Raw genomic sequence first — 27696 nt, 5'->3', positions numbered from 1 at the left:
ACAAGTTCCTCTGTGACACTGATCTGAAGAAAGTAAAAAATGCACCAGAAAAACCAAACACAAAATAAATGAAGCAAATGTCAAATCTGTGCGTTTCATGAAAGCTCTTTAAATATTTACACCTCCCAACAATTGTACATTTCAGGAAATCACTTAAACAGGAGTCTTGCTTAATTCAAAGGCAGAAATTCCAACAATGGTCATGGTAAAGTTAGCACCTGATTAAAGTTCATACCTTAACTAGAGAGGCAAAAGATAGTTATTGTTGGGCAGCTCTAAAAGCTTTAAAAATAAAGTGCTTCCTTTAGTAAAAGTTCCCAGAACAGTAGTTTTTTTGCATTATCAAGCAGCTTTCCTGCTGCACCAAAACAAGTGGCTCTTTTGTTGAATTTATGCCCTGGGAGCTATGCCATTGTTTTCTTTTGGGGGTTTGTCTCTATGGCAACCTGTGCTCCCTGGTGACTCACACGCACATATTTTCACCCCCCAACTCTCAGATGCCAGGAAGAGTTGGGATTTCCTGATGTGAAGAGATAATGCTGAATGAATTAGCACTTCTCTGGGAATTCCAAGCCTGATGGTTTTACAGGGTTAATTTAAAAGACAGCTGCATCCATTTTGCTCATTTCTCTCCATAGATAAATTGCAAATTGCATTTGAAAATAAAATAAGTTATTTCTAACCTTTCAGCTGGCAGTCAGTATCTTACTAAAAAAGGACATAAATTATGACACTGATGATGTGTGGCTACATTCCAGAGACAGTAAACCCAGTTTCCAGCATGCCTTAATACTATCAGAGGCAGAGTTTTGCCGTTAAATACATGTTAAATAAAATACTGGTGTTTGGGTAAAGTAGGTCTCTGAATTGTTACCTCATAGCTTGTGGCTCCCAAATACTAATCCAACATATTGTAGCAGTGGCATTTCAGTCCCTGTAATAGGAACTTTATAGTCCCCTCTCTGTCCTACCTCTGGTCTATGTATGGGAATAATCCTTGCCTGAGAGAGGAAATGCTTCAAGTGTCAGCTCCCAGAGTTTCCTAGAAATGCTAAGTGTGGATAGGGACCAGGGTTCACCTGCTTTGGAAGAAGCCAATGGTTCCACTCCCAAAACCCCTAAATCCCAAAGGAACCATAAGAGGCAGCTTACACAGAGTCTCCTGGCCTCTTTTTTTAGTGCCTAGCCCCCATATTTCCTGTTTCCATTGAGACAAAAAAGTTCCTGCAGGACCCCTATTTCCATGGGCTCCTACAGTTGTATATGTCCTGAATGCATGCCAAGGAGGCTTCCTCTAAGCAGAGAGGCCATAGGAATTCTCAGTCTGTTCTTCCATAAGCTTAGAAGGTAGAGCAGAATCCCAAGGATCCAAGCCTATCCTCCTATTCACCTACTCCTTTGACTTGACATAGTCAGAAACCCACAGTTCCTCCAGGAAGGGTTTCCATAGCAAGTGGGAAGGGTGAGAGGAAAGGCAGATTGCTGAGGTTGTAACTCCCTCCTTCCAAGGGCACAGGTTTATGGAAGGGAGCATTGCGCCTTTAGTGCTAACCTTCTCTGCTACTGCTGCCCACCTTCCTTGTGCTCTCTGTAACCCCAGATGTAAAATCTACTGTCCCCCTCCCCCGTGCCTGGCCTCACAAGCACATTGGAATGAAGTTCAATACAGCCAATTGCAGCACTCTGCATTTGCATAATTGTACTTCTCAAAAATCAAATAACTTTTTGTCATTTACACAGTAACTTACATCACCGGCAATCAGCCAAGCTAGAAGTTACACACAAACCCATACCTCTGCTGATACCCAACCATGAAAACTGTCTCACAGGGACAGGCAGGTACTAAAGTACTCCACTCCAGAGTCTCAGGCTATGTCTACACTGAGGTAATCCAGAAAAGCTCTGCAGCATCCAAAGAACGCTTCCACCTTTTCGGAACAGTTTCCAAAAAAGCAGACACATTCTTTCAGCATTCCTGTATTCCTCATTGTATGAGGAATAAGGGATGTTCTGAAAGAGGAGGTTTTTCTGACATTTGGCCCATCTATGTAGATGGGCCAAATGTCAGAAAAGCCTCTTCCAACAAAAAAGCAGAAAAAGATATGCAAACTGAGGTTCACAATTTGCATATCTTTTTCTGAAAAAAAAACCCCTACAGTGTAGACATAGCCTCAGGGACAATGAATCTAATGACTAAAGGAGGAGACTTGGAATCCAGTTTTGATATTACCTTACTGGGTGATTAAGCAAGTCACATGAAATACTCTGTGACTCAGTTTCCCCATTTATGAACCAGGGATAAAACAACTCCTTAATAGGGTTTCACTATTTAGTGCTTGGACAGAATACTTGGAATGAGCTTTAGAGCCACAAAAAAAGGAACATTACACAAAGATTATCTATTCAAATAGTGTTCCATTATTTGGGTGATGCCTGATACTTCTTGGAAATGAACAGCAATTGATGCTGTAGTGAGAGGGCTTCATCCAGTGGCCACTGAAGTCAATAGGAAAAATGCCTATTAACTTCAACAGACTTTGGATCAGGCCTACACAACCTAACGCCACAACTTTACAAGAACCCCACTTTCACCTTGATGTGAAAATCCAAGCAAGAAACAGACATGTGGAAGGAATAGAAGGAGCATTATTTCCTTTAAGCTACTACCGAATCAATGTGTTTGCATGATGTTAACAAGCTCTTACCTTCTAACAGTTATTAGCCCTCTGGCATTTTTCTTAAGAGATAAGGAGTTAGCCCTGGGGTCCTGCCCAAGGTCCAACACAGCTGATTTCAGAATTTATCTATAAGGTCTCAGAGGAATAGCCATATTAGTCTGAACCTTTAAAAACAATGGGTAGTCTGTGGCACTTTAGAAACTAACAAAAATACATGTAGTATGAGCTTTCGTGGGCAAAACCCACTTCATCAGATGATGAGCTGAAGATGAAATAGGTTGTGCCCATGAAACCTCATACTATATATATTTTTGTTAGTTTCTAAGGAGCCAGAGGACTACCCGTTTTTATCTATAATGTTTAATTTGCTACTCCCCTCTAGCAACTGTTGAGTAGTGTTACCGGTACACCATAGCATGGCTGTGACCCATCCCAGAATTGGTCACATTTCTGTGTTCGGTTTATGGTCTTCTGCTATATGATTTGTAAAATCAACTAGATAAAAGCATTTCATGTATTAAGCCTGATGCTTTTAAGACAACACTATCCCTGAGATCAAAGGATCATCATGATAAACACATGTCGGAGATTTCCCTGTGCAAGACTGAATCTACTCTGTATTCTCATTCACTCAGAGCCAAACTCTCCCCAATCTTGGCACACAGGCCCAAATAATAAGACCTTAGATCAAATGTTCCACTAAGTATCCTGAGGGTAATCTGGCCTGATTTAATTAAGTACAGTATAGTAGGCAAAGTAGCCCCTTTCTCATTTATAACAGGTACCCTATAGTCAAATAGTGACCAGCTGACTTATGTGATCCTTGCCATACCTTAACTACAGTTTGTGACATTGGTCCTTACTGCTTTAAGGTTAGTTTTGTACTCTGAAAAGTGACTACTTACAAATGATGCGTAGTTGTAGCTGTGTCTGTCTGAGAATGTTACCAAGACAAGGTGGGCAAGGTAATATCTTTTATTGGAACAACTTCTGTTAGTGAGAAAAACAAGCCACACAGTGCTCTTCTTCAGTTCTTGCTAGAAGAACCTACAGTGAGCCGAATTCAGTCCCTTCTTGCAAATTGTCAACTGATTGCTTACTTGGCTAAAGTCAAACAACAAACAGTCTGGTAGCACTTTAAAGACTAACAAAACATGTAAAGTTTTACCAGACTATTTGTTGTTTTTTAAGTTTTTCCTGTTACAGACTAACTCGGCTACCCCTCTGAAAGCTAAAGTCAGTTACATCTCCACACACCCATTAAAGGCAATTGGACTACATAGATCTCTGCTGCAGAAATTTTTAGGAGGAGAAATGTTAGAAGGAAAGAACCAAGACTTAATGTATCAAACTCAGTTAGAAAAAAAAATATTTTTCTTGTAAATGGTACACATTTTATATGCCAATTATTGGAACAATAAACCAGGAACTACATTTTTACAGAGTCACTTTTCAGACAAGAACTGCACTCTAAAAATAAAAATGTGCACTGAGATTTTACATTCATTAGGTGAGAGGTTTTCATTGTTTCCCATCTAGCCAGTATTTCGCCTATTTAACAGTATGGGAAAGGCAGGGTAGCTGTAACCTCCGGAAATATGAGACACCATGATCATCCACTATGACCTACCTAACATAGGCCATAGAATTTCACCCATTCATCCCTTCATGATACCCATAACTTCTGGTTAGTGAATTATAACATATTTATTAGAAACAAATCCAGTCTTTTTTTTAAAGTCCAGTCTTGACTTTAAAAACATTAAATGATGGAGAATTCACTACATCCCTGGATGGGTTGTTCCAATGGACAAATACCCACCCTTAAAAATTTGAATCTTACTTCTAGCTTGATTCTAGCATTGGTTCTTGTTATGCCTCTGCTACCATAAACCTTCTTCTCACATAAGTGATAATAGACTGTGGTCATGTTACTTTTGGATAAACTAAATAGACCAGGCTTCTTTAGTCTCTCATTGGAAGGCAGGTTTCCTTCTTGTAGCCAATTAAGAATCCCATCACTGGATAACTTCTGTTTTCACTGTCACATTTTCCTGTTACCTCTCCAAATTAATTGCTATTTATATTTGGGCATAAAAGCATACTAGTAGTTATTACCCAACAGAAGTATTTTCCCCATCACCGTCTTTCCTCGTGTCCCCTCTGATGAAGCATAGCGGTTCTGGAATGTTTAGATTTAACAGCAATAAAAAATTTTGACCTAATAATATTTTTCTCAAGTGTTTCAGAGGGAGTAAATGAATAAAAAGATGACATTTTCCATTCTGTACTGGCCTCAATGCAACATAATTTGTACTAATCTCCACTAGATGGTGACCACCAATAAAGGTGGCCTCTTCTTGACACTGAAGATAAAGACTGTAGATCTGTTTTATTTTTTTTGTTATAGAATATCACTGACTCCGTAAAAATAGGCCATGTGCCTTTCCACTGATATGGCTGGAAATGGGATGATTTGATTTCCAGTCAGCATGGATACCTAAGCTACACAGAATAATGTTTTGCCAGCTAACTGCTAACTGTGTTCACAAGCGTACCATCTAATGATGTGCCATACAGACAAAACTGATCTTTACAACCTTCTGCTTGCCAAGGCCACCTTACATCACAGCCAAAAATATGCAGGTGCAACCATTTTACTATGGAGCAACAGTGACATCTAGTGGCTAGGCAGGATAACCTAAAGTTTTATTTGCTTTGGATGCTCCAAATATCAGCTTCTGTACTTTCACAGAAACAGTCGAAATAAACTTTGGCACAAGCTGCCCATCTTTTTCAGCCATATCACTATTACTGTAGGTAACTTTTGTACGTCACATTTTGAATGGCTCTCTAAGAAGGAACAACATTAACTCCACACAGAGATGTACAGAAATACCATAGAATGGGGGAAAAAAAAAAAGATTGCTTGCATGCTCACAACCTCCAGCACTTCAAAAAAATTAGTGATGATCACTTTAAAATATTTTTAAAAGCAGAAGGCTTGTAATGGGATCTTTGTATTTTATATGTGCATAAAGTGCTCAGTCTGCACTTGATGTTGGAAATGTCATCAGATCTTTGTGATTGAATTACACTCTCACATTCCATGGAAGACTGCAGTTTGTACCATTGTGTGTATATGTGAATATTAAGTGGAAGGCAACTATTTGGTTTGAAACTATGAAATACACAGCTCACTTATGTTTAAAGCAGAATTATTTTGATTAAATACTTTACCTTTTATATAGGATCTATATGCGATAGATAATTATTCTACATTAAAATAGGTTAAGATACGACACGCTTTCTTTTTAATTAAAGTTTAACATATATTAACATTTTTAGATGAAAAACTGGCATTCTGAGAACAGTTTTAAATTCTCCTTTGATTATTTTTTCCAGAGCACTGAATCCATCATATAACTGCATAAAAAGGACTAACAATGTCAGATTCTTTGGTAATTAATTTTGTGTCCTACTGCAGATGTATGAAATTCCATCAGCATTCTTGACAGGCATGTCAATTCATTTTGAGAATGTATTGGTCCACCAACCCCTTCTCCAATATTTGTTGCAATTTTGTATTTTATTTCTTCAAAACATATACAAGAATTTGGACTTCATCACAGAAAATAAATAACCTGGAAAATTCAAAGACAGTCATTAAGAGTGAAAGGAAACAATAACAGCCACAGTCAGAATAAAATAAGTATAAGAGGCAAGATATCTGGGTCAGATTTTATATGATTTTTTTATCTGATACAGTAGATCTACAATGATCTACTGTACAATCACTATCATCTTTATAGCTTAGCTTTTCATACTAAATTTTATCAAATGTATCAAAGAGGTTTAATGATAACTTTTATAACATTGAACAAATTTCTGCTGGAAACTAAAGGGGGTTGGAAAAAAGAAAAATACAAGCTTTTATCAATTGTAAATGTTAAAATAAGCATTCTTACCCTTATATATGGTATTTGTAGGTATATTATTATGACAATCTAATGAATTAAACTTACATCCCTTTTCCATTTAGAGTCCCAGTATTAATAATACAAATACTGTGGTGGGTTTTTTTAATTATCCCCTACCCTCACAAAGAAATGTAGGAATTAGTAGAGAAATATAGGTCTTAAATCCAACAACAAAGCTATGTTTATGGTAACCAACAAGTTTCTTTAAGAATACAGACATCCCGTATGGGAGAAAAACAACATTTCTCCTATTATATTCATAATGTCTAAGTATAACCATGTCTGGCAGACAAGCCAAGAACATAAGAATGGCCATACTGGGTCAGACCAAAGGTCCACTTAGTCCAGTATCCTGTCTTCCGACAGTAGCCAATGCCAGATGCCCCAGAGGAAATTAACAGAACAGGTAATCATCATGTGATCCATCCCCTGTAGCCCATTGCAAGCTTCTGACAAACAGAGGTTAGGGATACCATTTTTGCCCACCCTGGCTAATAGTTATTGATGAACCCATCTTCCATGCATTTATCTAGTTCTTTTGGAATCTCGTTAAAGACCTGGCCTTCAATAGGCTGATTTCTGCCTCCAGTACCTCAAATGAAACAATTTGACTGAATGGATAATTTGACCCAATGTCTTGTACTAATTTCCCTACCATGGACATTGGGCAAAAATCCTACGGAGTGTTGAGCATTCTGGCTCTAATCCAGCACAACACTTCAGCACATGCTTAATTTAAGGACACAGGTTGTCCCACTGACTTTCATGGTATCATTCATGCTGTTTCACTTAAGCACTTAAATGCTTTGCTGGATCGTGGCCACAGAACTTGCCAGGCCAAGCCCATGCAGAACTAAAATAAGGCATCTCTCTCAGCTTGTGGTATCATCACTGTTTTCTCCCAAATGAGCAAAAAAGGAAGGGGGGAGGTAATGTTTGAGAAACCCAATGATGAAGATGTTGATGGTTTGGATTTACAACTAACCAGAGAGTACTTCCATCCACAGGAGTAGTTTTTATGCCAGAAAAAAACATATAACAAAAATCAAGACACTTTCCGGTGTCAGTTTTTGCACCTATCCCCATCTGAATGTGTGTCAAACCCGAGGGAGCTATGCCATAAAAACATAATTTGAGTATCATCTCTCATCATTCAATACAGTTTTTCAACCCTTTCAAAATTACATTGAAAAATCTATATAATGTGTGCTTAGATTAATGAACTGTTTGAATCTGGATCAATAAGCACTCAAAGATTTGAACTGTTGACACCTGCTGGATACAGCTATAAGAATACTTCATTCAGCTTATAGCCAATCAGTACTTTGTAACTACAGGGGTTCCACTTAATAAACAAGCAATCTAATATATGACCTCTGTAGATTAATTTCCTGAGAGCAAGTAAATAATCTGGATTCGAAATTTCCATGATTATACATATAATTACAGTATCACTTACCAATTAACATATTGATTTAAACCTTCTTGGGACTATGTACTTAAGTATAAAAGAGATAATTCAACCATCACTCATATACTCAACATCTCTTTAAGATGGCAAAATCGTGCACCACATAGCACTACATATCTAATTTCTCTAGTGGAAGAAAAATGTATTATGATAACAGAGATTATGAGAGCAGTATCATAATTATATACATTATAGCTATAATATTATACAATAGCTGGACTACACTGATAATCTTTATGAAAATGCTTTTACTTTTCATTTGGAACAAACCTTTTAAAAACTTTAATCCATCTTAAAATCTTTCCCATTCATTTACTTAGTGATTTACAAAAGTACATATCAGTTTGGAGTTGTTTTTTATTTTTTTAACCCTATCGTAGCAGCCTAGCTGTAGTTATCAGTCATCTGATAGATACATCAACAGACAGAGCTATATAATAGTTAAATGTTTTGCTTTTGACAAGGGAAATAATTAATACAGGTCTATATTATTTAGTACTCATTGCTAAAAGTGCCTCTTATAAATGTTAATACAGTCTTCCATCTAACAGCAATGCAGTGAAAGAAGACAAATGCAATCACTACACATCTCCCATACATATATGAAAGAAGTTAAAATATTAATTCAGGAAGGCAAATGAAACTGTTGAGGATTGTCCAACAATCCAGGTTTCTGAGGTATATTTCTTGTCACAATCTGCTTTTAATATTAAGACCTTTTTATCCTCCCATTCAACCAAATATCTCCCTTTTCATTTCTACACTGTTAGGGGGAGAAAGGGTTCACATTTAGAAGCAAATCATTATATTGCATCATTTCTCTCTTTTCTCCTATCTGTATTATTTTGTGACAATCCTTTTACAGCTTTATAGAAAATAAAATTAGAATAAAGTAACAAATATACAACAGAATTTCACGCATATTACTCATGGTTTCATAACTCTGTCCCAAAGATCAATACCTTCTCTTCCCTCCCCCGCAAAAAATCAGAATATTCCAGCTGTCCTAATTACAAAATATAACACTCTTGCTATTATATCCCCATACTACTCCCCACAAAAAAACCCTAAAAAACAAAACAAAGAACCCACAAACTTTTTGTAATAGGCTTTATAATAGGCTTTTATACTTATTGATTTCATATTCATGAATGACCAGTTACTATGAAACAAGTATAAAAAAGAAAGCTGAACAATTCTGTCTTCTTCTACCAAGAGCATTTCACCAATTACCAGAGAGAGAGAGAGAGAGAGAGAGAGAGAGAGAAAGAAGAAAACAGTATTGTTTGTTCAAAAATGCCATCAGGATATTTCACACTAAACAAACTTTAATTTTTTGGCAGGATATAAATAAGAACAATAGATATATGTATTAAAAATAGACACCAAACCAAATCAGCAAAATTTCCGCAACATCAACCACTGTAATCCAGCTCAGAGACACTCTAAGGAGTCAACAGCTATCCAATAAAATAGGAACCTGAAAATAGTACAAAACCAATTCATAATAGCAGTAATATATAGTTTCTCAGTCATTACTGATCCAATAATGACCGGTAGTGACTTTAAAACCATACATTACAATTTAAGTATGGTTTGATGCTCACAGCAGATGCGTAGCTAGGAAATAAGTAATGCAATCTCACAAGAAATGCTCATACTGTTAAAACGCTGTCTTGTATACATGGATTTTTCCCTCTCCAATGTTATCTCACCAGGTATCTTTATAACGATCTGAAAAATACATGCCTTCAGTAATAGTGCTGTACTGAAAAGAAAAATAGTGAGGCCAATATGCTTAAGGAACTCAGAAAACACACATCTCCAGAACACAGGTATTTTTGTAGCACTTTTTCCTATATGTGTCCTCAAGTTAGAGAGCAGCCATTCATATTGTGTTTCTATTTACTAGGCATTAAAACAGGCAGCCAAATGTGCAGGGAGTACAGCATCCTATTGCTGTCACTATTTCAAGATGGGCCCAATGCAGGCTCTAGCAAGGTCAATGGACATCTTTCCATAAACTTCAAACTGTTTGGTTTGTCTGTAGAATGCTTAGTATAATAAAGCTCTGACCATGATTGATACTTTTTTTATAAACTCCTGCAATATGCATAATGTTATACAAATACATGGAAGGATGCCTTGTGGTTTAGAAGTTGGTCTGGGGCTCAAGAGAACCTATTTCAATTGCTACTTCTGCCACAGACTAACTGTGTGATATTTCACCGCTGAGGGTAACTGCTCCCCATGTGTAAAACACAGGTGTCACAATGACAAATTCATTAGTCAGTGAAGTGCTCAGATATCATGATTATGGAGGTCATGTAAGTACTACTGGCGCAGCATTTTCTGTATAGACAGACAGGTCCTAACTTCCTAGAATAATTTCCAAGGTACAGATAGGCCAAGGTCAGTTTCTAAAGCCAAGCAATAGACTCTCATCAGCATAAATAAGATTTGCTTTGCCCTATTTTGCTTGTATATGCACTAAACTGAAAAGGGTCCTCATCCCCATCATTGCTGGTTCTTCATTTCCCTTAAAAATATCAAGTCCGCTCAGCAGGGCTGGATTGATACATTCTCAGGCTGAGGTTTGTTAACCCAGAGTCCCTTTAAAATTCTGGTTCCTTTTCTCACTTTGAAACCTAGGACAGCAGGCAGGAGTGAGGGCGGGAGCATTGGGACAGTGAACACATGCAAAGGTTTGGGCATCAAAAGGGGTATCTTGGGGAGTTTGCAAACACACCCTTCCCTACTGAAGAGTCTCTTTTTTAGGTGCTACGTAGCACTGCCACTTCTCCACTTGCACCCAGTGGTTCCTCTGACCTACTGTCCTTTCTAAGCATGGCAGCAGGTGGTCTGGCTTTGAACACGGCCACAGCCTTCTCACTGCTGAATCCCACAGGCAAGTTCAGCATGTCCTCAGAAGTTTCTGACGCTATTACCATGGGTATGAGGAACGTACCATGTGAACATGCTGCATAGGTAAATAATGGCCATGCTTTGACACTATACAGTTTATTTGTCCAGATAGTTAGTGGCTTTGAGACAAATCAACAGGATTAAATTACTTGGCCAGATTTACAAAAACTGAGGAAAATCCCTGGAGGGCAGATTCCAGAAGCCAGAGCACTGCCAGGGCATTTGCTCATCTTACTCATTTAACATGATGCTGCATAATAACAGTGATTTGCACCTCCAGTGATTATTTTCATTTCCCATATGAACTCCTATTCCATCTTTTATTTAAGCACTTGAACAGAAGTCTGCCCAGCTCTAGGACTCCTAATGTTTTTTTTCCTTCCTCTTCTCAGGTTATGAAGAATAGAAAGCTGTCTCATTTTCTCTGTTCAATTGTACATGTTCTTCAGCATGTTACCTCTCACCTTTATGCTCACTGTTTGTGTATTTCAGACAGTGTTGAAATGTGTACTGCAATTGTCAGTGATCTGTTTTCAAAAAAAAAAAAGTCTGCAAAGGCCGTGACCTATGTACCATTATTTCAATATCTTCTTTACATAGTGGGTGCATCTGCTTGAGTTTTACTTGGTTTGCAACTGAATGCTTGAGCCAGAAGAAAACAACAATTTACTTTCACTATTTTTATTTCTTTGATGTGGCTGTACAACTTGAGAATGTTTTATATTAACCTAGCAGCATGGTTTCATAAATGGCCCTGTAAGGCATCCTATCTAGGAGAATTGCAATAGAATGCTCCTGGAATACTCAGTGCCTTAATCACAACCACCACAAAACATAATGGATCACATTTTCAAAAGAGCTCAATTCCAATTTAGGCACCTAAGTGGGAACAATGAGCTGCTGGGTGCAGAGCACTTTTGAAAATCTGGCCATTTAATTCAGGTGCCCAAATGGGAATGAGTGGTTTTTGAAAACAAGAGAGACAAATACTTGTTCTTGAAAGAAAAAAAATGCAGTTAGGCTGTGTAGATTCCATCCATAGAGCCAGAAAGAAAGACATCTGTACCCACAGCCCACAATTTTATAAAAAAGACTCTCTCCCCACACATAAATGCTCTTCCCCTGTAATCATTGTAGTAGCTTATGCTGATCCAGTGACAACCTCTTTGGAAGCATTACCAGTGTTCAAATGTAACCAGGGAGCCGTGCGGGGGAGACATACAGATACAAGTGCAATCTGTACCTGGCATCAGAATTTCCCTTAAGATGCTGCCTTTATTTGTCTTCTGAACCTGTGGTTCTGTTGATGTATCTTCAAAATACAGTAATATTTGGCACTGTAATTCTTTTCATACAAATACATTCACAATGGTGGGTACCAACATACCTACTTTCCAATCAGGGAAATTACAGCACAAGTCAAATAACCTTTCCAGGGTCAGTCTGGGACATTGGAGATAATAACCAAAGTTTCCTGAAGACCACGATCACTGCTCCCACCCTCCGGATTATTTAAGCACTGCATCCACCTCAGTATTGCATCCATAAGGACTAACTCTTGAGCTGATGGAATGCTACAGGCCCAAATATAGGTTGAATCTCTCTAGTCTGACACTCTCTGCTCCAGCAATACCTGTGACCCAGCATGATTTTAGTTACCCTGATGTCCATTTACCATGGGTGTAGCCAAGTTTTCCTGGTCCCATAATATTTGTTTACAGGCACCAGTCTGGCTCTCAGCATTCTGTGCTATTATTTAGCTCTAATTTCCCCCTAACTGTCTTCTAAGAGCCCAGTAAGCAGTGAAAGTGTTGGTAATGCTGCTAGACATTATTGACTTCCCATGGTCCAGCAGATTCTCTGGTTCGGAACTGGTCAGGTCCAGAGGATGCCAGACTAGATAGCTTCAACCTGTAATGTGTGCTTCTTCTCTTAGAGTTTCACCCCAGTATAGAAGTTCAATGGCTTTCCATATTAAGATCCTATCTTTAAAAGTCAACTCATATAGAAAGCTGATCACTTCCATCTTACTACGGTGGAAAAAACATGATTTCTTTTTGTTCTGGGGAGCTCTTATGAGATGACTTTCTGCAGGACAATCAATTCTTTTTCTTGTTTAATTTCACAAAACAAATTACTAAGTTTCAGTATGGTTAATAACACAATAGAACAATCTTTAGAAGCTGCAAATATTATTTTTTCAGTCAACCTCCTACTCAAAACTCAAAAAAGCTAGTGGGTCCCTTACGGTATGGCTAACTGTAACAAGTTGGGTAAACTATATTAACGGGGAAGCTAGAAAGGAGGATAATTTAACTGCCCTGAAAAGGGGCAAAGTCTTGTGCTTATTGTAAATTATAAAAATGAGACTGATAACCAAATTAACTTAGTTTAAAGACCTAAATTATTCCTTTTTGCATGTTTACCTGCACTTGTACAGAACTCTGTTCCCCTCCTTACCAATAGTTATCTTAAGCCTTCTCACTTATTAAATAAAAAACCTCCCCGCCATTCCGGAGCACATGACTGACTTCCTCCATGACCCAGTTTCTACTGCTGAAATTCAAGAAGCTATTAAGTCTCTTCAGTCTGGCACAGCCTCAGTTCCAGATGGCTTCTTACTGATTTTTATAAAGCCTTTATTGACAAAATGACACACAGTCTAGCTGGTCTGCGTAATGACCCCTTTACCCACCCACTCAACCACCCAATTTTCTGCACTCTCTTGATGCACAGGATGGCCAGTCACGTGCCAGTGGGTACAATTGCCAGAAAGTCTAAGCGTATTTCTGCCTCCAAGTATTATGGTAACCTCACGGCCCTGCTTTTGGTTCCTGGTACTGAAATGATTAAAATTGCATTCCTGTACCAACAAATGTGCTTCATTTAAATGAGGATAATCTGAAGCTACTTATAGGCCATTTGGAACGAGGGTTTTTTAAATTTTTTCTAAATGTTTGGCAGTAATCTAAATGTTAGTCATCTCCCAGTGAGGAAAGACAAGACAAGACTGTTAATTGCTGCTCCAGTGTCATGGGATTTATGGCCAGAGGATTATTTTTCACTCTGCTGTAGTCTCTCATTTTGAAATGAGACTGCATGCCACTCACAGATATCAGCATCAACAGCTATATTGGGGGAAGGGAGGAGTGTAGAATGAATGGCTCAGGGAACAAGTAATGCAATATGTAGTCTTTCTCCTCTCCATCTATAGCTCAAGTTGAGGGTCAGGCAGCTAAAAGTCATATATATCTGTTTGCCACTTGATGGCCTGCAGGAAGTGAATGAGTGAGTTGTGTTTTTCACCCATTTCCTAACAGAAAAGTGACCACAATTGCCTGGAAATGTAGGGAGAAAGGGGAAGGAAAGCGCAGTTGCTTAACTGTCTCAACAGAAACAGCCGGGTTTGAATGAGCAAAGTACTCTCTCATTCCTCATAACAGTTCCCATTCCGCTAGCATCTCAGTAGGATGTTAAACAGCATCAAATACATTTTTAAAAAATCAGTATTCTGACGACACTTTAGAGACTAACCAAAAAAAATCATGTCTGGTATTTTCTAAATAAGATGTAATGTAGATTGTGATATGTCAAGTGTGTCCAGTATTTTTGTTGAAATCATCTGGCAACCCTAGGGGAATGTGGTGAATGTCTCTGGGGTTTTTGTTGTTGTTGTTTGTGTTTTTGTTTGTTTGTTTGTTTCTCGCTTGTGTACAGCCCCCAACTGGAACTGGAATTCTATCTACAAGTTTGGCACTGGATGGAGAGGAGCCACAAGAGTGGGGGGACTAAGCAGGCAGGAGTCAGAGCTGGCTGTTTGGGGAAATATAGCCTCTCACCCCTCCCAACCAACATGCCAGCATTGATGTTTTGTCATCATGGTTACCAAGAAAAACTTGACAATGTGACTATGCTAAAAATGCATAAGGCAAATATTTAGACCCAATTTTATTAATTTTAAAATACTATTAGTTTAAATAGGCATGTCAATTAATTGCTGTTAACTCATGCAATTAACTCAAAAATTAATTGCAATTACAAAAATTAATTGTGATTAATTGCATTGTTAAAGAACAGAATTCCAATTGAAAATTACAAAATATTTTGGCCATTTTTCTACATTTTCATATATATTGATTTCTATTACAAAAGATTACAATGACATATTACAAAAGAGAATACAAATATTTTTAACAAGAAATAGCATTTTTCAATTCAACTCAGACAAGTACTGGAGTGTAACTTGCAAATGTATTTTGTTACATAAGTGCACTCAAAAACAAAACAATGTACAATTTTAGATGCTGTAAGTCTCCTCACTCCTACCTCTTGTTCAGCCACTCACTAAAATATAACACATATGTTTATATTTATATAAATATATTTATATATTTAAATAAGAAGCAGGCAGCATTGTCACCTGAAAGTGAGAATAGGTGTTCACACGGAACTTTTGTAGCTGGCATTGCTAGGTATTTACATGCCATATATGCTCCTTCATGCTTTGACCACCATTCCAGAGGATATATTTCAATCTGATTCTGCTCATTAAAAAAAATGCACTTTTAACTGTTGTTTTCAAGAATGGCTCTTTTCCTCTAAGTTCTTGTGATTACAGAAACTTTGTATCTTCTACCTAGCTCTCTATTTTTTGTGCACCCATTATCAGGCTATCTAGGACCTAGTTTAAGAGGAGAAGCTGCTGGAACAAAATGTCCAGAAGAAATAGGATAAATGTAGTTGGACCTTCTTTCTCAACATCTAGACTATGCCAAAGTGGTGGGGCATAGGAAAGAGGTTTCAGGCAATTTTTTCCACAGCTTTTCCCCATGCTCTTCCCTTTACCAAGTAATGTATTGAAAAGGAGATTCAAACATTCTGCTATCTAGAGTAGGGTAAAGCAGTTAGGGTATTAGATGTGGTCTCGTGAGTAAATATAATTGAGGCACTTTATACAATAGAGCAGAAGTACTGAAGCACTTTCCTTTACAATTTTTTGCCTTAAGGACTTCACCAACATCATGCAAACTTTTTAAACAAGTATTCCATAAACTGTCAAGGCATTAAAGTAGGATGCTCTTCACCTACCTACCCTTTTCTCTTTGCCTGTGTAGTACAGATTCCTCATTAGCCTTTGCAGCATGTAGCAAATTAAGTTCCAGTGAATTGGCTCTTCCACTTTTTAGTTGTGCATAGACACGCTGTTTTTCCCTTGCAGCTCTTTGAAGAAGTGTACTTACCTTTTAAACTGAATTACAAAAATAAGTGGAGATTTAATGAAATTCTGCTAGAAGACATGCAGTAATGGTGTCACATTAAAGAATGTTATTTAATCAGCAGATGCCAATACGGTACAGAATGGGGTGCGTGGGAATTTGCCAAACAATGACTCTTCGGTTATAGAGCACCCTAGTTTATGATGAATTTGGAAGTTTTCCAGGCACATGGAATTGCTATCTAAAAGAAACATAGCACTTCATACTGTGGTATCTAAGCACTGATGAGTGTTGCTGGCAGAATTCAGACCTAAAAGTGATTTCCCTAGAGTCCCTGGTATCAGAAGCCCTCTGGTGCCAAAGCGTTTGTCCCATGCTGAACAGAGCATGCAGGCTGACATTTGAATGCAGAACTGAACACACACACACACACACACACACACACACACACACACACACACACACACACACACACACACACACACACACACACACACACACACACACACACACACACACACACACACTCTCTCTCTCTCTCTCCCCCCTATTTAAGAATTAGCTGGTTTCGATGATCTGTGGGGTCCAGCTGCACCATCCTGGCAGAGATCTGAACTACCAATGGAAGTGATTCATATCAAAACCTTTCCAAGTGTCCTTCCTCCCTCATCTGGAAGCTATTAAATGACATTATTTCATCTCGCCTCCCATTGGTTTCTTATACATTAACTTTTTCTACTCTTTCTGCTTTGGTTAGTTGGCATTCCCTATTGCTTTTTACATTTCCAATACCTGAATAGAACAAGAGCAGCTTTTTCTGGTAAGATTTTTTGGGGAGGTGTAAAATTTTCAATGCCATTTTCAAAAGTGATTAAGGCCTTTAGAAAATTATTCTCAAAGTCAATGGTATTGAAGTTAAGTAAAATAGGTGCTTTTGCAAATATCACCCTTTATCTGTCCTTACTATATAGCTTGCCTCTTCATTTCCTTCCTATGTCTCATCTTTTTCTTCTACTCCTGCTTTTCTCTTGTTTACTCAACACTTATCTATCATTTCCGTTGTCCCTTTAATATCCTTATATCTCTTTTTTCATTCCCATCTCCTCTCATGCCCTCTCACTGCTGCACTAGAAGCCACTACCTATAGGAGAGAAGAAAATGCAGTTTGTGAACTTCTGTTGCTCCTCCATTGCAGGTAGCATTATGTAAATCCTGCCACATTGTTTCAGTGCCACATCTATATACTTCAATAAGAATAGCAGAAAAATTACTGCAATTGGTAGTTCCATTGGTAGTTCTAAAAGAGGAAATGGGGCCCCCTAGTGAGGCAAGTTGAGCAGCCATCTTCCACAAGGCTCACAACATCTCTCTCATTCTGTTTATAGTTTAGACTATTTTTATAGGCAATACAATCTCTGGAAGAATACTAAAAGACAAGGAGATTTAAAAAAAAGCAAATATATTTTTGTCAATTTACTCAGTATGCTGGCTACTGTCTTCCAAAAACCTAGAAATGGAAACTTGACCTTGTCTTTACAATTCAGTGGTAGCAATTATGAGTACTTTTCAAAATGACCCCCAGGGGAGCTGAGACACTCAAATGATCACAAGTCTCAGGGCATAACTATGTCAATCTGTATCTGCAAAAACAACAAGGAGTTCTGTGACACCTTAGGCTGTGTCTAGACTACATGCCTCTGTCGTCAAATGATCGCGGCTTCATTTACATTTACATGGCTGCCGCGCTGAGCCGACAAACAGCTGATCAGCTGTTTGTCCGCTCAGCGCGCTAGTCTGGACGCTCCCCTGCTGAGCCGACAAACAGCTGATCAGCTGTTTGTCCGCTCAGCGCGCTAGTCTGGACGCTCCCCTGCCGACATCAAAGCCCTTTGTCGGCAGCCCCGTTATTCCTTGTGGGATGAGGTTTACTGGGGCTGCCGACAAAGGGCTTTGATGTCGGCAGGGGAGCGTCCAGACTAGCGCGCTGAGCGGACAAACAGCTGATCAGCTGTTTGTCGGCTCAGCGCAGCAGCCATGTAAATGTAAATGAAGCCGTGATCATTTAAATCGTGGCTTCATTTACCTTTGCCAAAACAACAAATCTACATGGCTCCGTCGACGGAGCCATGTAGTTTAGACGTACCCCTAGGGACTAACAGATTTATTAAGGCATAAGCTTTTGTGGACAAAACCCACTGTATCACATGAAGTTGGTTTTACCCAGGAAAGTTCACACCCTAACAAATCTGTTAGTCCCTAAGGTGCCACAGGACTGCTTGTTGTTTTTTCAAATGATCACAAACCGTATTCTGCTCTCACTTTCACTGGTTTTGTCCAGGTGTTGCACCACTGATTTCCATGGCATTACTCCTGAGTTACAGTAAGAGGCAAACCAGGTCCATCTTCCAGTTATTGGAAGTTGTGTACATTTATTCTCTTTCAAGCATTTTAAATACAAATGTTTATCCAGCAAGAAGCCGTTTACATTTTATGGAAGTGAGAAGAAATGATCAAAGAAAATTAAACAAAGTGTAAACTAAGGGGAGAAGATCCCTGCCTTGATCATTCACATTTCCATTGGAGTTATATTGTATCTCAATTGTACTGCACTGATGCACAGGGGATGCTATGGTGAGGATTTGCCCCAGCAATTGAGCACTGTTAGTATTTCCATCATTACCCTGCCCTGTAGGTTATACCTGGAGATGGAAGATTTGGGTGACTTCCAGGCACTCCACAGAAACTGAAGCTGCAGCAGGGGACATGTTGGATCAACAGAGCCTGGTCTGCCCTGGCAACCTCCACAGTGCTCAGATCCACTGTGGAGACCAGATTTCCCAATTTTATTGGGAAAGTCTCAATATTTGGGACTGTGTCTCATGTGCCTCTCTGCTTGTTGAAGCCAATGGGACAGCTGTGGAAAACAGCCAGAGAGAAAAGAAGCAATCTCCAATAAGAGTGGAAACAGCACCTCAAGGTGTCTGGGAGCAAAAACTGCTTAAGGGAAAAGCTCAGAGAAAAAAATACTTCGGCTTTGTTTACATTTAACAGTTTAAAGCGCAGCCAGGGCAGCACTTTAAATTGAAAGTGTGGCCACCACATGAGTGCTAGGTGAGATCTCTTCCAGCGCTTTCTGAAAACCACCTCTGTGGGGAGCGGGGGAGTGATTATCTAGCAACACTGGGAGTTGGGAGCACAGCAATTCAAAATAAAAGGGCAGCAGAACACTATGTGGTAGAATATTGTTATCCACAGGTCTGGAGAGACACCTGAAAGCTCCAAACAACTGTGGATCTGGGTAACTGGGGGAGCCTGGAGTTAGGGTCTCCTGAGGCAGCACACAATTTAAAGTCTATTGAAGAGCTTCTTCAGTCGCTGACAGCTTCCTTTCCCCAGGCCCGTTGGCTCACAAGGACCCAGAGGTAGCTGAGCTCCAGGGCTTTCTGTACATAGAATCCTAGAAGTTAAAGATGGAAAAAAGACTAGTAGGTCATCTGGTCCAATTACCTGCCAATCAAGGAAAGATTTACGTGCTGACATGTAACCAGTGCACCAAATACATTAAGACTCTGTTTGTCAGAGGCTGGAAATGGATGACAGGGGAGGGATCACTTGGCAATTACCTGGTCTGTTCAATCCCTCTGGGGCATCTGGCATTGGCCACAGTCGGAAGACAGGATACTGGGCAAGGTAACCTTTGGTCTGACCTAGTATGGCCATTCTTATAACTTATGCAATGAAATCAAACCTCTGTGACCTTGGCTAACTGAGGGCTTTGGTTAACCAGGGTTCAAGTCACCAAGATCTGACCATATTGACATAATAAAATGATGCTAAAGAATTAGTACATTCATCAGACATTGCCAAGACACTGCTTAGCCCAGTAGGAAATCCCTTCGCAAAGCAGAAGCTGCTAAAGAGACTGGAATAGGAGGGACATTTACTTCCTAAAAAACTAAGTAAAGCAAACATGCACCTCATATTTAGAAAGGACCCATATTAAACAGTAGAGAAAAAAAACCCCAAACATTCCCATAATGGTGTATTACTATCATTGCCAGTATTTGTGGTACATGCCCCTATAATGCTGCCGATAGGTGATTCATTTGCTCAGTTGATAACAGCCCTCAATATTTGTACCTTCAGTGCTTAGCAGTAGATACACTATTCACTGTTTACACAAATAAGACACATGATTTGACCCTGGTAGTTTTTGTCCTGCCAGCTGCTGCTCTGCTGATTCAGTCTCCTGTGTCAAGTAATACCCATCATAAAATGACAGTAGCTCTACCAGTGCTCAGACACTGAAATTTTCATGTCAGCCAAAGCATCTTTCTGCTACATTTATAAGGCCCAACTGGGCCACTACAATTTGAAGAGCATGCATTGCTCGGTCCCTGCTTTGAGCAAACAGCAAGGCTCCTCAGGTAAACTGTACTCTAGGCAAGGGCAACCACTGCTCTTCCCAGGTTTGGGAACTGACCTTTCTCCCTAGGAGAGGTGCTTTGTCATCTGTTGTCTATCCTGAAAGTTAATGCTCTGCTGCACTTAACAAGAACTACCAATTGATCTGGTTGTGCTATTGACATGAAAGAACTCCTCTTAATTTGTCTCTTTACTGCTAGGGGAAGAGCATCTTCTATCATCTATACACTTGTACCTAGAGGTGTCATTTTCACCACACATAATACAAATAAGTAGCAATTCACAGACTTTTACTACAAAGAGCAAAGTCAAGTTAGTTAAAAAAATGGCTTCTGGTCATAGCTGTGATGGAAGAAAGATAACGACTGTGCCACCTTCAAGAAAACAACCCACAGTCTCAGTGAGCAAGCAAAAACCAAACACCAATGCTTTATCTGACAAAGAAAAAACATCTGTTGGCTGGAAAGGAGTCTTACTACCTCAAATGTATTATAAAATAAGCCAGCTTGTGCTTTTGCTGTGTAAAAGGATGGAAATTGATGTGGCTGCAGCTGCAAGCACAGGTAAGATAAAGGAAATGTAATATTGCAGTAGAACATGCATGTGTGGCTAGCTTATCAGAAGATGACATTAGCAGCATTCTTGAAGAGCTGAATCTTAACTGTCTTCACCTAGAAAAAACAAACAAGCAAAACTTCTCTTATCCACAGGTACTCCACCCTGCCAAAGAAAACCTTAAACTTAAGAACAAGTTCTTGGTGTTAATGAGTTGCACCACTTCAAAAGCTGAGAAAATGAAGAAAAAAAAAGTCCTGCATTAATCAAAATTCTCTTTCAGGGGATCCATTGTAATGGATTCAAATAAAAGTTTAGAGAGTATCATTATATGAACTTTTTCCAATTCTGCTTCTGCTACACGTTCTGTTCTGCCTCTTCATAGGTCCCACAATAAAGGGCTAGTCACAGACTCACACATTCAAAGCCAGAAGGGACCATCATAATTATCTAGTCCAATGATGGGCAACTTAAGCCAGGGAATGGGCTGCATGAAGACCCTCCATCTCAATGAGTCACCAGATTATGGTAGCTAAGATGGTTTCCCGGGATAGAGTAATTTTGCTGACTGCACTTGCGTACCTAGAATTTGAGGGTGTTCTGACAGAACCATAGCAGCATTTTGATTGCATGCAGAACGAGCACTCATCTCTCATAGTCGATGTTGTGTACAATCATCATGCACTTCACTTCATGTGCCCTTGCTTTACATGTGTGTTACGTCAGTAATAACAGGAAGAAAACCCGTTGGAAACCTCAAGGAAACCAGCAGAATCTGGCAACCTTGCACATGGGCAAGTAATTGAAATGTTTTGCAGGCCACAGATAATATCTCAATGGGCTGCATGCAGCCACTGATCTAGTCTGATCTCTAGCACATTGCAGGCTACAGAACCTTACCCATTCACTCTACTAATAGGCTGTGTCTAGACTGGACAGTTTTTCTGGAAAATCAGCCGCTTTTCCGGAAAAACTTGCCAGCTGTCTACACTGGCCACTTGAATTTCTGCAAAAGCACTGACTTCCTACTGTAAGAAATCAGTGCTTTTTGCGGAAATACTATGCTGCTCCCATTTGGGCAAAAGTCCCTTTTGCGCAAAACTTTTGCGGAAATCATGCCAGTCTAGACGTAGCCATAGACTCTTAACCTCTGGATGAGTTACTGAAATCCTCAAATCACAATTTAAAAACTTCAAATTACAACCCGTAGGGGATATTTTCACTCCCACAGGAAGGAATTAAATGTCATCTGCATGGTGTATTTCTCTCAATCAGTAAAGGCCCAGAAAAACAAAAGACAGGGAAAGAATATGATGAGCGAGCAACATCGTTCCTCCAGCCCCTCTTAAGTATCCAATATTAAGCTCTGATGGTGCTGTACAATAATAGTGACAATCCTGAAACTACCAGTCCAATGGCTGTCATTCCCTCTGCAACCACTACTACATTTTATCATGCTACTGTGTCTGCCATCAGAACTGCTCTGTGTTTCAGCTCCAGGAGGGAGAAAGAGGAGTGAGAATAGAGCATCAATCAGGCGATTCACAAACTCTAAAAGTGCTGGGAGGGAAAGAGAGGAACAAATAAGTGTAGGGCTCTGGTGCCCTGGTACGTGAGAGTCCCCCCCTTTCACCACACGACTCATGTACCAGGGCACCAGAGCCCTACACTTATTTGCTCCTCTCTTTCCCTCCCAACCCTATTAGGGTTCCAACTCCAATATTAAGCTCAGGGATGCAGTTGGAACCCTAATAGGCCACTGGTTGCTATGGCCCACTGAGGAGAAGGGCCACTAATGTGGCCCACCATTCCTGGTTGCCCTCGTTACAAGTGGAAGGCTCCATTTGTAACACTATTGCCAAAAAATGTTATTCAACTAACTTACAAAAGAAAATGCAAAGTTTAAATCACAACTTTCATGAGAGCTGCAGCTTTCACTTGAAAAAAAAATGGCAGACATTTTCCTCGTTGAATACCTATTTCCAGATACTCTTTCAGTGCTCAGAGCCACACATTCTCCTTTAAGATTTCATTTCTGTTCTGCTGAAATTCCCAATATATACACCAGGCCCTATCAAGTCTCTGTTGTATGGACTCTCAAAGAACTGGGCCGGGAGGCATGCGGCTACTGAGAGCTAAACAAGCAATCAGTATGTTTCATGTGTCTCTCTCTTTTCATTGGCATCTTTTGCTGAAGTGTCAATGGCACCAAAGCTCTAACAGTTGTGCCTGAAATAACACTAAATTCTGGACCCCGGAGGTACAAATAAAAGGGTGGTTTGCATTACAAGGACTGAGGACAGCATGCATGCCAGTGGCAGTGTGCTGAACACACTTTGGAGGCAATGGCTTTACAAATATGGCATGTTGCATGTTTTAGTTTTGTTTCCATTTCTTTCAGTGATCCATGTATACGAGGAATTTTATTTCAGTGGGGGAAAAGTGGTCCATTTCAGTCTCCCTTCTAAGGCCGTGAAAATCCTATTTAGTATACAGGATGAAAAAATTTAAAAGATGCACCTCGCATACTTTCACATATGGAAACAAGCTGTACTTGGATGCTTTTTAGATCATACTCTGTCCAAACTATTCTCATGTCCAATGGAATTTGACACAGCAGATATGCACAGAACTTGTTCCATTTGAGACTGTCACTAGAGATACGTCTGCTGAGTCAAGCCAGACCACTCATAAGATTTGGGCAGTGCAAAACAGCTCTCACAAAAACAAAAAACTTTCCTGATGTATTAAGTGTGCACAAAGAAGCCTTGTTCACTATGAATCCAAGGTTCAAGGCTTCACAGCGTCACCAGAAGACAGCCCATATTAGGATGATTGCAGAACTGTGTCTGTGCAGAAATGGCAAATCAACTGGCACGACAGAATATACTTCTCAGTTGGGCACAGTGTAGGGAGCAGCTGCTCTTGCAATTACCTCGCAGAACTCATTTCCCAGAAGTGGTTAGAGAAGCAGTTCTATGACACAACATTTTATAGACATGAGCATTGGAAGAAACCTGGTACAAGTTACTTCTTTGCCAACGAGGCAACAGGCAGAATAATAACACTGTGCTGCTACATCAATGAACCACTTAAGGATCTTAAAAGGTGTCCAATTATACACTGGAAAGGAAGATACCGCACTGCCTTTGCCAAATTAGGATGTAAATTTACTAAGCTGCCCACCAGCAAGTACATGTTCCAAAAAGATGTTTAGTATAGAAGGAATTATTATGAGGCCAGAGATCCAGATTGCTACCATAAATGCACAGCCTCTGTCAGTTCCGACAGTGGCCCTGCCAAGATTTAACTCCTGCTGGAGACACTGCTTGACTTGATCACAAATCAGACAATGACTGAGATCAGTTGCACTTTCTTAATGGAAAATTATTCATGCCTGTCTTGGCCCATGTGAAACCCAGCTCAGGTATCCTCCCTGACAGGACACTTGGAGTGAGAGATCTAACAGTGTTAACTCTCCCCCATGTCACCATTGCACCAGGTTATTTTTAAAAAATCTGGTTTAATTATTAGGCCTCCTGCTGCCTTGCTTGTTCACCCTACAATGCTCTGAGGCAGGACAGAGTACCTGTGCATCCTACATGGTGCACATCTTAACTTTCCATTGCACCTATGCAATATTTTTGGGAGTGTGTGCCAAAACTGATCTGCTCCCAACTTTGCATCTTCTAACTAAATTTTACATCAGGGAGCAGCAAAAATTAGTAGAAAGATCCATGGATTGCTATTACTTGTCTCAAAATAGACTAAAAATGTCTAAATATTCAAAAGATACAAACATCCTTCGATATATATTAATCAAACTAGAACTTTCTCTGATATTTAGTCTCTTTTCCATACCAAACAATGGAATCAGAAATGCATGAAAGGTGATCAGCAAATGAAAGAGAGGAGTTGGTTTTTTTTGTTTGTTTTTTCTTTACGATATATGAAGATGACTAACATGGTTTGCTTCTGAAAAAAATAGATTTTTCTATTGTTTTCTATTGTTCTTATTCCCAACTAATTTGTCATAGAAAAATCAAGAATGTCAATATTAAATCAGGCATTATCTGGTTTTGCTGGAGCTCTCTTTGGAAGATCCAGAGACATTTTATTTCTTTAGTTAAGGAGGATCTTTTTTTTGTTTCAACTTTAAAACTAAAAAGGTTTAAAGAATCAAGAGAAAGCCAGAGAATATTATAGAGGGGCAGTGTTCATGCCTTGTCCCTCCACTGCCTATGATTGGCACTCCCCGAGCCCCTCTAAGCTCCTTCACTCTGAATGCCCTGAGACTAAACTCCAGTGCAGAGGGGAACAGAGGGGTGGCTTATAGAATACTTATCTGCATCACATTTTCACTTTCAATAAGTAACCTTTTCTTCTTTCGGTAGATAAAGCCATATATTCTACTTAGGTGACTCACAAGCAGTACTTATCCCAAAGGCAGGGCTCAGATTCTACCTAAAACGTAGGACAATGCTACCAAAAATTGCATCTGCCCTGAAAGGAATTGTTAGTGAGGAGACTGCTTGTCTCTTCATACAATCTGCATGTGACACAAACAGGCAAGGCAAAGCACAGAATGGCTCAGTCTTGTCTAGATAGGAAGCCGGACATCGTACATCTGGAGAGACACTATTTCTCCAGAGATGTATGTGGCTGATGAGAATACACATGTAAATATACTCCTGGTTCAAAGGAAACTGAAAAGGCCACTTCAGACAAAAATTTGGCTTGTGGCTATAAAGTCACTTTGTCCTTAAAGAACGGTGTGTAAGGAAAACTTAAAACCATAAGAACAGCCATACTGAGTTAGACCAAAGGTCTACATAGCCCAGTAGCCTGTCTGACGGTGGCCAGTGCCAGGTGCTCCAGAAGGAATGAACAGAACAAGCAATCATTGGGTACGTCTAGACTACAGGCTTCTGTCGACAGAAGTTTTGTCGACAGATACTGTCGACAAAACTTCTGTCGACAAAGAGCGTCTAGACTACATTGAGTTCTGTCGACAAAGCAAGCTGCTTTGTCGACATGGTAGTGTAGACGCAAAGGACAGTTTACATTCAATAACACCTTCTGTCGACAGAAACTCTGTCGACAGAAGGCGTTATGCCTCGTAAAATGAGGTTTACCAGAGTCGACAAAACTGCTGAGTTCTGTCGACATTATGTCGACAGAACTCAGCAGTAGTGTAGACGCTGGTATAGTTTTGTCGACAAAAGTCCACTTTTGTCGACAAAACTCTGTAGTCTAGACATACCCATTAAGTGATCCATCCCATTGCCCATTCCCTGCTTCTGACAAACAGAGGCTAGGCACACCACACCACCCATCCTGGCTAATAGCCATCGATGGACCTATCCTCCATGAATTTATCTAGTTCTTTTTTGAACTCTCTTCTAATCTTGGACTTGACAACATTCTCTGGCAAAGAGTTCTAAAGACTGACTATGCATTGCATGAATACTACTTTCTTTAGTTTTAAACATGCTACCTATCAATTTCATTTGGTGATCTCTAGTTTTTGTATTATAAGGAGTAATCAACACTTCCTTGTTTACTTTCTCCATACCAGTCATGATTTCATAGACCTCTATCTTATCCCCCCCTTAGTAGTCTCTTTTCCAAGCTGAAGAGTCCATGTCATATTAATCCCTATAGCAGACATTCTATATCCCTAACCACTTTTGTTGCCCTTTTCTGAACTTTTTCTAATTTTAATTTTTTTTAAGATGGGATGACAACATCTGCATGCAGTATTCAAGATGTGGACATATCATAGATTTATATAGAGGAAACATTTTTTTGTCTGATCTTTCTCTCTCGCTCAATGATTTCCAACGTTCTGTTTGTTTTTTGGATTGCCACTATACATTGAGTGGAATGTTTTCAGAGAATTATCCACAACGACTCCAAGACCTCTCTCGAGAGGCAAAGCTAATTTAGATTCCATCATTACATATATATAGTTGAGATTGTTTTCTCTAACGTGCACTACCTTGCATTTATTATTTCATCTGCCATTTTGTTGCCCAATCATCCAGTTTGATGAGATCCTTTTGTAGCTCTTTTCAATCTTTTTAGGATGCAACTCTTCAGTAGTTTTTTATCACCTCCAAATTTTGCCACCTCACTGTTTATCCCTTTCTCCAGATCAATTATGAATATGTTGATTAGGACTGGTCCCAGGACAGACTCCTGGGAAACACCAGTATTTTTCTCTCCATTCTGAAAATTTTTATTCCTACCCCCTTTTTCCTATCTTTTAACCAGTTATCAAACCAAGAGAGGGTCTCCTCTCTTAAACCATGACAGCTTACTTTGCTTAGAACAGACTTTCTGAATATCTAAGTATCCTATATCTACCAGTTTCCCCATGTCCACATGCTTGTTGGCCCCCTCAAAGAATTTTAGTAGATTGGTGAGGCATAATTTCCTTTTAC

General features: G+C 39.4%; 1 protein-coding gene and 2 long non-coding RNA genes across 4 annotated transcripts in view; all 3 read right to left on the bottom strand.

Annotated features, from left to right (window-relative positions):
• PPARGC1A (PPARG coactivator 1 alpha) overlaps nt 1–27696 on the bottom strand; it is a 512448-nt gene that overhangs the window by 444994 nt on the left and 39758 nt on the right. The gene's annotated exons all lie outside the window — the stretch shown is intronic.
• Nucleotides 1–27696, bottom strand: part of LOC142829668 (uncharacterized) — a 274891-nt gene that overhangs the window by 207879 nt on the left and 39316 nt on the right. The gene's annotated exons all lie outside the window — the stretch shown is intronic.
• LOC142829667 (uncharacterized) overlaps nt 18668–27696 on the bottom strand; it is a 31148-nt gene continuing 22119 nt past the window's right edge. For both annotated transcript variants that reach the window (XR_012904354.1, XR_012904353.1), the window contains one exon: nt 18668–19727. This is a non-coding gene — a long non-coding RNA (uncharacterized LOC142829667). The remainder of the gene's footprint in view (nt 19728–27696) is intronic.

The sequence above is a fragment of the Pelodiscus sinensis genome, chromosome 5 (assembly GCF_049634645.1).
Source record: "Pelodiscus sinensis isolate JC-2024 chromosome 5, ASM4963464v1, whole genome shotgun sequence".
NCBI classification, from domain to species: Eukaryota; Metazoa; Chordata; order Testudines; family Trionychidae; genus Pelodiscus; species Pelodiscus sinensis.
The sequence above is the reverse complement of the archived record's forward strand: the minus strand, read 5'-3'. Positions and strand labels throughout refer to the sequence as shown.